The sequence below is a fragment of the Phyllostomus discolor genome, chromosome 3, assembly GCF_004126475.2.
Source record: "Phyllostomus discolor isolate MPI-MPIP mPhyDis1 chromosome 3, mPhyDis1.pri.v3, whole genome shotgun sequence".
NCBI lineage: Eukaryota > Metazoa > Chordata > Mammalia > Chiroptera > Phyllostomidae > Phyllostomus > Phyllostomus discolor.
The window spans coordinates 181,901,731-181,914,569 of NC_040905.2; the positions used below are offsets into that span (position 1 = coordinate 181,901,731).

Here is a 12,839-nt window from a genome sequence, read left to right on the forward strand (position 1 = left end):
CTCGGTTTAGGGCGTGTGGGGGAGGGTGCCTCATCTAGCGCGTCCCACCCCGCCGGGATACACGCTTTGGGGCGGGGGGGGGGGATCCCGGAGCCTCACTAACTCCTCTGCCAGCATGCGGGAGGAGAGGAGCCGGCTTTATTAACAATATGCAGAGGGCCTGGACACAAGCCTGTGACGTAGGAATTGTCCCCATTTTACAGATAAAGAGTTCAGGCTCAGGAAGGTTAAGAAACTTGCATAAGATCCCACAGGTGATGAGAGGCAGAATTCTGGCTCCAAAACTTAGGTTCCACATGCCTACTTCGTATTGATTTGCAAGTAAGGGCCGGAGGCTGTGTGGGTGAGAAGCTTAGGCACTGACGAGACTTGGTTCAAATTTGATCCAGAAGCCACGCCTCAGGCCCACCTAGTGCCTGAGTAAGCAGAGACACCTCACTCCTGAGGACTCATGGAGGTGCTGTCATATATGTAGATGGAGAAGCAACTCTAAAGTGGAGGGAATGATAACATGGATTAAAAGTTTATTACCGAGCCCTAGCTGGCGGAGCTCAGTGGATTGAGCGCAGGCTGCGAACCAAAGTGTCGCAGGTTCGATTCCCAGCCAGGGTACATGCCTGGGTTGCAGGCCATGACCCCCAGCAACCGCACATTGATGTTTCTTTCTCTCTCTCTCTCTCTCCCTCCCTTCCCTCTCTAAAAATAAATAAAATCTATTTTAAAAAGAGGCAACCAATCAATGTTTCTCTGTCACATCGATGTTTCTCCCCCTCTTTGAAAAAAAAAAAAGTTTATTACTGGTATATGCCAATCAGACACAAGCTAATTGCTTTACATGTTTTATTTCATTTAATTTCAGCAATGCTGTAAAGTAGGCAATTGCTACTGTCTCCATTTCACAGATGAGAAAACAGACTCAGGAGTTGACCTTTGGTTGTGATGGTATAGAATCCACTTTCTTCACCTGGTTTCCCGGACACCAGGCTTTTTCATGATCTTCCTCACTTCACTGGCCACTCTCATCTTTTGATGGGCTTCTCCTCCTCTTCTTCAGTTGTTGAAGTCTCCAGGCCATAGTCCATGATGATCTTTTTTGTCTATGCTCACTCCTCAGAGTTGATTTATAACAACTATATGCTCTTGACTACAAAATTTCTGTCTCTAGCCCAGACCCCCAGACTAATATTCTACTGCCTATCATACTGGCATCTTAAACTCAACACATCTCACCCCCAAACCCACTACCTACACTCCACTCCCACTCTCACCTACCTCAGAGAATGGCACCATTGTCATCCAGTTCCCCAAGCTCCAAACCTAAAAGGTGTCATCAGTGTGCCTCTCTTACTCCCACATGCGGTTTCCAGGTCCTCAGCAAGTCTTGTCAGGGGTACCTTCTAATCATCAGAATTCATCACTCACTAACTCTACGGTAACCATTCCAAACCAAACCACCAATATCTTGGCCTTGGTTATATAGTAGCCTCCTAACTGGTCACCCTGCTTCTGCCCCTTCCCCAGTCTGTTCTCCAAAGAGCATCTGGATAGATCTTTATCAGCATAAATCAGATCCTGCCATTTTATTCAGAACAAAGTTTAAAAAGATAGAAGCCCTACCTGACCTGATTGTTTTCTCTCTTCCCTACCTTTATCATTCTCTACTGGCTTTAGTCACTGTAGTCTAGTTGCTATCCCTTGCCCTATTTCTTCCTACCCCAAGTCCTTTGTACTTGGCTATTCACTTAGCTGGAAATACCCTTCCCCCATATTTCATTCAAATCACTCAAATGGCACCTTATGAAAGAGGTCTTCTTAGACCACCCTTATAGAATAGTTGCCCACCCAAATTTACTTAAGCTACTTGATTTTTTTTTTCAGAGCAGATACCACTACCCATCGTTGGACATTTATTTATTGTTGTCTGTCTCGAACAATAGAAAATCAGTTCTGTGAGTACAGGAACTTTCTTGTTCACTACTGCATCCTAGAACTGCAGTTCCTAGAACTGACCCAGCATATGCTTGGCACCGAGTAAATACTTGTTAAAATACCCGTTAAATGAATGTTTATTATTTTCTTCATAATGTGGGAAAGGGAGATGGAAAGAACTATTGCTAAGTTATTTTAGATCACAAAAGGCAAGAGTTATTTGCCAGGGAGTTGGTGAGGATGAAGCTGACCTAACAGCCTGTTTATGCCTAGAGGAAAATGCCTGGCCAATGAGGGAGGATGGGTCAGATTAGCCCCCGTCTGAAAAATGAGGGAATGGGAAAATGATGATATGTCTTCAACGTGTCCAGGTAATGGCCAGGAGACAGGATTGAAGGGAGGTTAGGGGTCACAGACCTGTCCCAGGGTGCTTTCTGTGGCCAGGAAGTGAGGAAAAGAAACAAGACTTGCTCTATCTCCCAGGAACATGCAGAGTCCACTGAGGCACGAACACCAGCCTCACCAGCCCCTGTCCAGGGGTACCTAGAATCAGTAAGTACATTTCTTTCTACAGAAAGGTGCAGAAGGCCAGAAACCTTCAGGACAACATTGTCCAATGTGAACTGTGTTAGACAGACCCAAGGCAACCTTCTCCAGCTCTTTCCACTCTCACTTTTTTCAGGTGAAACAATCCCATTAGGGGGAGACACTTGGAGGAGGAAATTGCCACTCTGACTGGCCAAAAGTTGGGTCTGGATTGGGTAGTTTGCCTGTCCCATGTTGGCCTGCCCAGACTCACTCAGTCCTCTGCTCCTCTCTGCAGGCTGCCTTCAACTGGTTAGTGGCATTTCCTCTGCCCCTTCACAGCGCCTGTATCTGCACCTGTCAATTTACATTTCTGTTTCACCCTAGTAGACCAGAAGGGCACAGCATAGTGCTGGGTACATGGTAAACGTTATTTCAATGATCTGTTGCTGAATAACACACAACCCCAAAACTTAATGTCTTAAAAACTAACCATTTCACACAACTGTGTTGGTTGCGCATGCTGTTCTGCTTCATGGTGTCAGCTGGAGCACTGACTGGCACAGTTGGAAATTCCCAAATGGCCTCACTCACATGGCTGGCAGTAGGTGCTGGCTTGGGGCTGGGTCAGAATGGGTTGTGGGTTGGGGCCTTGGTTCTTCACGTGGACCTCTCCACAAAGGCCCCTCCACATGGCTGCTTGGGTTTCCTTACAAACTGGAGGGTGTATCCCAATAAGGGGCATTTCAAGAACAAAAAGATGTAGATTTCTTAAGGCCCAGCCTTAAGCGTCACTTACGTGGGCATTTTAGTTAAAACAAGTTATAGGGCAGTCCAGATTCAAGGGGAGTAGAAACAGACTTCACCTCCTGATGGCAGAAGGGGTTTGAAAAAAATTAGCAGCCATCTTTTGTAATCCCAGTGGCCACAAATTATCTATATTTCTCCCATGTGTAAAATACGTTAATCTCCTCCAAAGATTACCCAAAGGCGCCTCCCATTAAGACTTCAGGCTCAGCCTCCAGGTCCAGAATCTTATCTCATCATCTGAATCTGGCCTAAGAATGATTCCTCACGTTCAAGGAACCATGAATCATAAAACAAATTACCTTCTTCCTTCCTCTGAGCAATTTAGTCCAAAAGCCAATAGGTAGGAATGAGCAAAGTAGAAGTCCAAACAGCATAGACAGTGTGTAAAAGCTCAGCCATGGAAGAGGAGGGGGTGGGGTGAGGGTGGGGAGCGTGGCAGTCCAGCACAGGTATAGGAGCCCCAGCAGAGTAAAGAGGGTATCCATAGGGTGCTGGATATTAGTTCATTTACTTTGACTGATTTTTTTGCTGGCTGTCGAGACTCTCCTAAGCCTTCTGTAGTTCCTCTAAATTCTGCTTGAAACAAAAGTTTCTTCTTCCTGTACTTTTTTATAGGCAGCTAAAGCAAGTTAGTTGCAACTTTGAACATTTTGCCTAGAAATCTCCAGAGCAAGACAAGTTCACTGGATACATTTTGTACCATCCATGTTAACTTCATGTTGCCTGTATGTGATTTAGGTCTCTAATAACCTCCAGTAACAGTTTCCTTACTGCACTTGCAATCTCCTTACTATTGTTTAGGACTCTAAGCTTTCTGCTTCCAAAGTCAATGCTATGTTTTAGGTTTTTGTTATGGAAGCACTGCACTTCCAGATGCCAATTTCTGTTTCAGTGATCTATTGCAGGTGTTGGCAAACAGATTCCATAGGCCAAATCCAGCCCAATTTTTTTAGTAGAGAAAATTTTATTACACTGCAGCTGGCTACATAGGTTTACATATTGTCTGTGTTTGGTTTTGTGCTACAATGGCAATGCTGAATGGTGCAACAGAGACCATCTTGCCTGTAAAACCTAAAATACAAGGTCTGTCCAGAAAGTATCCAGTCATGTAATATGAAAAGTAGAGGTATTTATTGAAGAAGATACAAGAAACATTGTACATAGGGCAATGACACCTCAGTCCCCTTCAAAGTAGGCACCTGTGTGAGCAGGGACTTCACACAGTTCTCCCAATCTTCAACTGCTCCATAATGTTTTCCTGAATCTCACCAACAGTCTGAAATCTCTACCCTTTCAAAGGTGTTGGTAGTTTTGGGAAAAGCCAGAAGCCACGGGGCACCAATTCTGGGCTATAAGAGTGTTGAGTTGTCTGGGCGATTTGATGTTTCACCAAAAACTCTGCATGAGACATTATGTATGAGTAGACTGCATTGTAATGAAGTTGCCGATCACCAGTTGCCCATAGCTGTGGCCTTCTGAATTATCCAAATAGTTTCCGCAGAGGAATGTTCAATATTAATGCAAAATTTGATGCAAACTCATTGCTCTACTTACTTAGTCATTTTGAATTCAACAGCCATGCAGTATGTAGGCTCACTCAATGTATCTACCACCCCCATTGATTAGTACAGTGAAGTCATCCTTGTTCACACATGTGCATTCCAGTCCACTCTCCTTGGCTGCCAGGTTACATCGATGTCATGTGAACCGTTCTTGTTACATTAACAATGGTTGGACTTTTTCTGGACAGATCTCATTTTTACTATGTCAACATGAGAAATGTCCAAACCTGTGGAGAATTTTTATAAGAATTTATTTGAGCCAAACTGACAACATATGCCCAGGAGCAGGATCTCAAATGCTGCTGAGATCAATAGTTTTGCAGCTTCTTTTATGCACTTGAAATTAAGGAGGGAAAGGAAGATTACATGGAGGTGGGAAAAAGCAGGGCATACTGGGTTACAGGGTATTAAGATGATGTGCTTTCTTGAAGGTGGTTATGGCTTATTTCAAAAGTATTTTCACCTAGATGCATAGGAACAATGGACAGGCCTTGCTTAAGACAAAGACAAACCTTTTACTAAAAAGTTCTATGTCTGGGGCATGACTACCCACCATGATATGCCCAGTTAGGAATTTATGATCAGATCACTCTATTTTCCATAGAACCCCTTTTTTTCACCCACAAAAAAATTATATAATTGTAATCTTTTACATAAAAAGTTTTCCAACACTTGTTATTTTAAAAGCAATTCTAAAATGAGTTACTTAAAACAAATTATTTCCTAAAATTCAGTGTATTAGCCAGGTGTTTTTCTGCATCATGTAGTGTTGACTTGGGTGATAGGATGTCTGGAAGCTACAAGTGTATCACTCACATGGCCAAACATTGTTGCTGGTTGCTGGTTGGGAGCTTAGCTGGAACAGCTAAGCCAAAAGTCTCAGTTCTCTGTGTGGGCCTCTCCACGTGGCTGCTTGGGCTTCCTCAGAGCATGGCAGCTAGCTTATAAGAAGGACTATTCAAAATGTATAGAAGGAGTGGAAGATATCTTAAGGTCCAGTCTTGGTCACATTTTCTACTTTGATTGGTCAGAACAAGTCACAGGGCCAGCCCAGATTCAAGAGGAAGGGAAGTAGACTTAACCCGTTGATGAGAGATGTGGTAAATAACTTGTGACCAATTTTAATCCATCACAATACAAATAAACAGTCTGTCAGGGTGCTACTCCCATCAACACTTCTTCTGAGTGCTCAGCTGGACTTCCTTCCATGACCTCAAGTGAGGTTGGCTTCCTCCAGCTTCCTCCTCTTACCTCTTTACCCCAACCTCCACAAAATGCCTGTAACACTGGTGCTAGGCCCCGTATAGTGACCTTGGCCACTCATTTCTTTCTTTTTTAATTTTTTAAAAATATATTGATTTTAGAAAGAGCGGAAAGAAAAGAGAGCTAGAGAAACATTGATTTGCTCTTCCACCTATTGGTGCATTCATTGATTGATTCTTGTATGTGCCCTGACTGGGGATTGAACCTGCAACCTTGGCATTTAGGGATGACACTCTAATGAACTTAACAACCCATCTAAGGCTTTAAAAAAAATTTATTGACGTGTGTGTGTGTGTGTGTGTGTATGTGTGTGTGTGTGTGAGAGAGAGAGAGAGATACATTCATTTTTAGCAACATCTATTCCCCGGATAGGATATGCCTACAATCTGTTGGAATCAGTTTTTTGCCTCAAGTGCTACTTTTTCAGATCCTAGCAAGGCCACTCTAGTCATTTAGCAGGTACTTTTCCTCTTAATTATACTATCATCCAACTCATATTTTCCATTTTAATCAACAAGGATATAATGGCAGAGATTGTTAAAAGGCCTTGCTGAAGACCCAATTCACCAACAAGTACAGCTCTGTGATCTGTCAATTTAGGAACCTGTCAAAAAGGAAATTTGTCCTTGCTCTTGCTACTTGTTCTGAGAAATCTCTACTTCCTTTATAACTTTAAAAATCTATTCCTGGATGAGAGTGTAGTTTTCAGAATCAACTCATTCTCCCTGTAATGGACAGGTGGTTGCTGGCTGGGAGCTTAGCTGGAACCGGTAGCCAAAGGTCTCAGTTCTTCTCGACGTGGGCCTCTCCATATGGCTGCCTGGGCTTCCTGCCCTGTGCTCATTTCTTCTTTCAGTAAGAGATGCCTGCCCTGTACTCATTACTTCTTTTGGTAAGAGATGACCACTCTTCCTCATGAGGTTGGGATAGGCTAACCTCACCATGGGCTCCTCAATGGACAGGTGACTCATATCTGGCCAGAGCAATGTTTTCCTTTGGCCCCCGTGATTGGACATATTGCTTATTGGGGACTAACAAACAAAGCTTTGATCTTCCCCCAGGACTTTTGGTGGAGATATTGAGAAAAGTGTTCTTCCTTTCTTCCAGAGTTGCCAGCCTGGAGTTGCTGAGGGTATTGTAATAGTTTTCTGGGATTCGCACAATAAATTGCCACAGATGTGGGGATGCTTAAAAAAACAGAAACTTATTCTCTCACAGCTCTGGAGACTAAAAGTCTGAAATAAATGTGTTAGCAGGGCCACACACCATCTGAAAGCTCTGGGGGAAGAATCCTTCCTTGTCTCTTCTTGTTTCTGATGCTCCCGGCAGTCTTGGCATTCATTCACTTGTAGCTGCATCACTCTAATCTGCCTCTGTCTTCATATGGCCTCCTTCTCTCTGTGTATGTTTCTCTTCTGTTGATGTTTCTCCTTTCCTTATTAGGAGCCAAACATTGAATTTAGGGTGCACTCTAATCCAGTATGCCCTCATCTTGACTTAACTAATTACATCTTCAAAGACCCTATCTCCAAATAAGTTCTATTCTGAGATTTGGGGTAGACTGGAATTTGGGAGGTATACTATTCAAGCCTCTATGCTGATCGTGTGGAAAGAGCCTGCCTGAGAAATAAGCCAACAGGGAGGCAAGGGGGATGTACCCTGGGATGGCCATATCTGATGTCCCGTGGACTGATCAGTTATGTAACCTAGAATATCCCCCTCCCTTTTTTTCCTTAAGTCAGTTTTAAGTAACAGAAAGAAACTGACTAACCACCCGTCCTTTTGCAAAGTTAGAAAACCAGCTGTAGCCTGGCCAGTGTGGCTCTGTTGGTTGGAGCATTATCCTGTACAACAAAAGGGTAGGTTCATCTTTGGTCAGGGCACATATAGGAGGCAATCAATCAATGTTTCTCTCTCACATCTCTCTTTCTCTTTCTCCCCCCTCTTGTCTCCCTAAAATCAATACACAGACTTTTAAAAATTAAAAAAAAAAGGAAAGAATCATTTGCACACAACTGAAGGGGACCAAAAATTTGCTACCCTGAAGCTACCTTTTGAGATATTGATTTTAAGCTATTTATTAAGAAATAAGCCCTGGCTGATGTAGCTCAGTGGATTGAGTGCCAGCCTGCGAACCAAAGGATTGCAAGTTTGATTCCCAGTCAGGGTGCATACATAGATTGTGAGTTCAATACCAGTCTGGGAGAGTATGGAAGGCAACCAATCGATGTTTTCATCAATGTTTCTCTCTCTCTAAAAGCAATGAAAAAATGTCCTCAGGTGAGGATATAAAAATAAATAATTGATAAGAAATTTGGCAAAATTGGAAGTTGATTTTTAAGCTCTGATAGGAATGTTCTGAAAGACTCAGATGGTCTTCCTGCTAAGTACTTAGAAATGCAAACACAACCCACAACTGTCTGAGGCTGAGAAACCTAAGGGAAAAAATGGAAAAGGAGCACTTTTAAAACACAAGTGTAGAAATATCTCATGCCTGAACACCCTCCCATTTCCTTTTTCCAGCCTCCTCAAAAACTGTGAATGGCAAATAAGAAAAATTGTGTCTTTCGTACAACTAGTAGTAATTCTGTTTTGGTCTGTTTGTGACATGCTTGTGTTTGTTTGTGTATTTTATGCATAATATGGTATTTTCTACCTCTAGATGGTATTCCTAATTTGAAATACTTAAAGTCTTAAAAAGAATTAAATACTTGTATAGATTAGATAGGTAATAGAAACTAACCCAAATGCCTTTCATGATCACATAATCTAGAAAATATTTGATATTAACTGGTTTAAATTTTGGTTAAATAGACACGTCGTCTTTTAGAGTCATTAATATTAAATGTATTTTTGTTTTACCTGTATTTACCAAAATAAGTTCATGTTATCCCTGGTAAAAATTTATCAAGAAAATAGCCTGGATAATAATTCACTTTAATATCTCATAGAGTTAAAACTAATAAATTGATATAAATAAAATAAAGTTTTTTTTAAATAAAACCTTTTAATAATAATTATATGTTAAACATAGTTTCCCAAATTCTTTGGGTAACTTGAAACCTTTAGAGTTTTACTAAGTTAAATGATAAAAACTATTCAATATCTAGATATCTCAAACAATTCAAAATTCTGAAACATTAATTATTATATTACTCTAAATTTTCCTACTTTTGGCTTCTCAGTTTAGAGAAACTAAAAGACAAATTTGAATCTGTGAATGAAAATGTTTTGTACTTTACTAAAAAATGCATGTTTCTAAAAAAAATTGTGAATATATTTGCCAATGAAAGAGCCTGTGTTTCTAAAGGTTTTAAAACATATTCGTAAATTGCCAACCTGTGGCAGGCAATTAGACAGACATGAGCAGAGCAAAGACGATGGGCCAGGTACAGAAGGTCACGAGGGTACCTAGCAAGGGGCAAAACTGGGAAAACAAGGAACCTCACCACCAAGGTAACCTTCCCTCCCCTAGCATATTACTGGTCATGCAATTTAGACCCCTTGACCTTTTATATCACTGGTCATGTGGTTTGGACCCCCTTCAGACCTATCCTTCCCTGGCATATCACTAGTTATGTGGTAGACCCCCTTGGAGGAGGAACAGAGGCTGAAGAGTGGCCTCATGAAAGTCCCATGCAGGCCTTGTACAACCACTCCCTTAAGAGTTAATCCCTAGGGATAACATCTAGGTCTCACTTGTGTTTCAGCTTCAGGCCCAGAAAAGCAGCAAAACCAGACAAGTGATGCCATGGTTGACATTAGGACCAACTGCATTGACTAATGACCACCTGCCCTGACATTGACCAATCAATAGAGACCACAACCCTAAAAGGACACCTGTGGAAAGCTGATGAATATTTTATTGGGATCCTCCCCTGAGACCTCCAGGTAAAAACCCTCAAGACTGAGTATCCAGTGGTGCTCTCTCTATGGAGCAGGCCCATGCTTTCCCTGCCTATCCCTGCCCATCCCCGCCCAGGCATATTTTCCTTGCCTCTCTTTTATAAGCTCCAATGGCCCTTCTTTTGCCTCTGTATCATGTTTCCTGAGCCCATTTCTTCTACAGCTCAGTTCTTTTACCTCTGTGACTTTGTAAATAAATTTTGTCTTATAGTTTGAGTCTTGGCCCTGAATTCTTTCTTAGCCAGAACGTAAGTACTGAGGTTGCTGAACCAAGGTCCAGGCTGACTCCACCAGTCTAACACTTGGTGCTGTTGTGCTGCCAACAAATCTAAAGAATGCTGATTACTTACTTTGCAGTTGTCATTAGAAATTAAGGTTTCTAAGGGGTAAGAATTCTGTAAAGTGAAAAGAAATTATGGTTTTAGTAATAGAAGGTATCAGATATGGATGTACATTTTAAGGGAATTGAAAAAAAATAGTTTGTCCTGTTATTTCTGAATAAATAAGAAGGGGCAATCTAAGAGGGATAAAGAAAGTTATAGAAGGTTTGTGGAAAAAGAATCCTGAGACAGGAAATTTTATATGTGGTTAAGCTGAATATGACTGGAATAAATTTAAGTAAATGAATTTAAATATCAAAAGTAAGCTAATACAGAATTAGAGAATTAGAGTTTAGTACTTTTTTTTTGGCTTTGTTAAAATGACAAAGTTCTTCCTGTGTTTATTGTTCTATTCCAGATATTATGAAACATTTTCTGCCTAGAAAACAAAGATTCTATGTTTTATTAAACATTAAACAAGAAATATAAAAACATTTATATATTTTATATTGTCTTAATCAGGTCCTTAAATACTTAAGAAAACAATCTTCTCAATTCTAAGAACTAAATAAAGTTTTGCTAACAATAGTTAACTTATATTTGTCTTTAATATCTTTTATTGTCACTCTGGATAAGTGAATAATTTAATATTGTTTCACAATGATATATAATCTTTTTTCATCAAGTATATTTGACAAACTTCCTAGGGTTTAGGTTTTAAAAGGAGACTTTTTCTTAATCTGGACATTGCTTTGGGTTATTTCAAGGAGCCCTTGAAGTACCTCAAAGATTTGTTCTCTCCTTTTAAAAGAGAAATTTTAAACTAATTAGGCTCATTTGATATAGTAAACGTGACCAAAGTTTGAAACTTCTTCCTACTGCACACGTCCTCCAAAAGTCTCTGGCAGGGATTGAACAATCTTACTTGGAAACTCTCTTAGTGCCTTGGATTTACTTCATTTGGCCAAGAAACAAATTTATTTTGGGCAGCTAGATAACCTCTTGTAATGTCTTATACCATTATTCTTTTCTTTTAATTTTATTGTGGAAAGTTTCAAAAATACACAAAAGTAGAAAGAATAGTGTAATGAACCCCCATTTCCCCACCACCCCATATTTGCTTCACCATACCCCCAACTTCCTTCCACTTCCTACAGGATATTTTTTAAGATTTTATTTATTTTTAGAGAGAGAGAAAGGGAAGGAAAAGAGAGGGAGAGGAACATCAACATAAGAGAGAAATATTGATCGGTTGCCTCTCACATGTGCCCTGACTGGGGACCAAACTCAAAACCCAGGCACATGCCTTGACCAGAAATTGAACTGGCAACATTTTGCTTTGCAGGATGATGCCCATCCAACTGAGCCACACTGGTCAGGGCCTACAGGATTATTTTAAAGCAAAGCTCAGATACCATATAATTAATTTATCCTCTTTGACCACTATTCTGAGCTTTAAATCCCCTCATTATGGCATTTGTGGAGTTCCATCCATTGCAAGACAAAGCAAGATACTTTGCATGTAGAAAGTATACAATATTGACATTTGCTGAATAGAGCCACCCCACCTCAGAATTTTTATTCTAGTAAGAGAGATAAGACAAGAACCCCCTCCAGTGCTTACCGAACTTTAATGTAAGATCACCCGGGGAGATGTTAAAGTTCGGATGCTGCTTATGTAGGTGAGAGGGGAATTCTGCCGTCCCAACAATGCTGCTGGTCTGTGGATCTCACTTCGAGTAGCCAGGCTCTAAACCCTAGTGCGAAGGAGAAAATGACAAGGTGCTGTATAAGCTAAAGGTAATGGGCTTAAAAACTGACTTTTGAATAGCTTACCACAGTTACTCCAATTAATTTTTAAAATATTCCAGTGTGAGAGTAACATCAAATCAAGCACTGACGGATCCTCAAAAAAATTTTACAAGCTCAGAGAAGAGAAGGCATCGTTCAGGAACTATCAGTTCCAGGAAATTTATAGAAGTGTCTAGCCAATTCATGGTGGCTCCTTTTTCTGAAAACTTGACCCTCCTGGGATGGGTCATCCATAGTCACTTTTGTACTGCTTGACCCCACCAACCGGCCACAGCTGTTTGGACCAGAGGTGAACATCTGACCCAAGCTGGCCCAATCAGATGGTCTCTTCTGATGGTTGGATTTGAGATTCAAGACATTCAGTCAGTCCCTGGGTGTGGCTGTAATTGAAATTACGTAAACGTTCCATCTTCTGCCAAAATGCAGAGAAGCAAATAAGCTGAGAGAATGGAACAGACCACAAAGAAATGGAGCTAGAAGGGAAGAGAGCACTGCCTGTGATCCTGAGGCTTCTCGGCCCCATCTGCACCCCTCCTGAGGCCTAGCAGCACTTCTGCCTTTGGAGTCTGCGCCTCGGAACCCAAAGTCCTCACACTGAAACCTTCCAGCTGTTGCTTCACCGAGTTTCAGATCTTCACGACCAGTCAGACAGACAAATAGACACAAGGGGCGAGCAAGTCAGAGAGGAAGAAGGATCAGGGCTCCTGGGCTA

At 41.3% G+C, this 12,839-nt stretch overlaps 1 long non-coding RNA gene across 1 annotated transcript; it reads left to right on the forward strand.

The window, feature by feature from the left end:
- Nucleotides 1-795: 795 nt before the first annotated feature.
- On the forward strand, nt 796-9,973 carry LOC118499720. The gene is made up of 2 exons (XR_004902238.1): nt 796-2,766; nt 9,800-9,973. It is a non-coding gene; the product is annotated as an uncharacterized LOC118499720 (long non-coding RNA).
- Nucleotides 9,974-12,839: the final 2,866 nt, after the last annotated feature.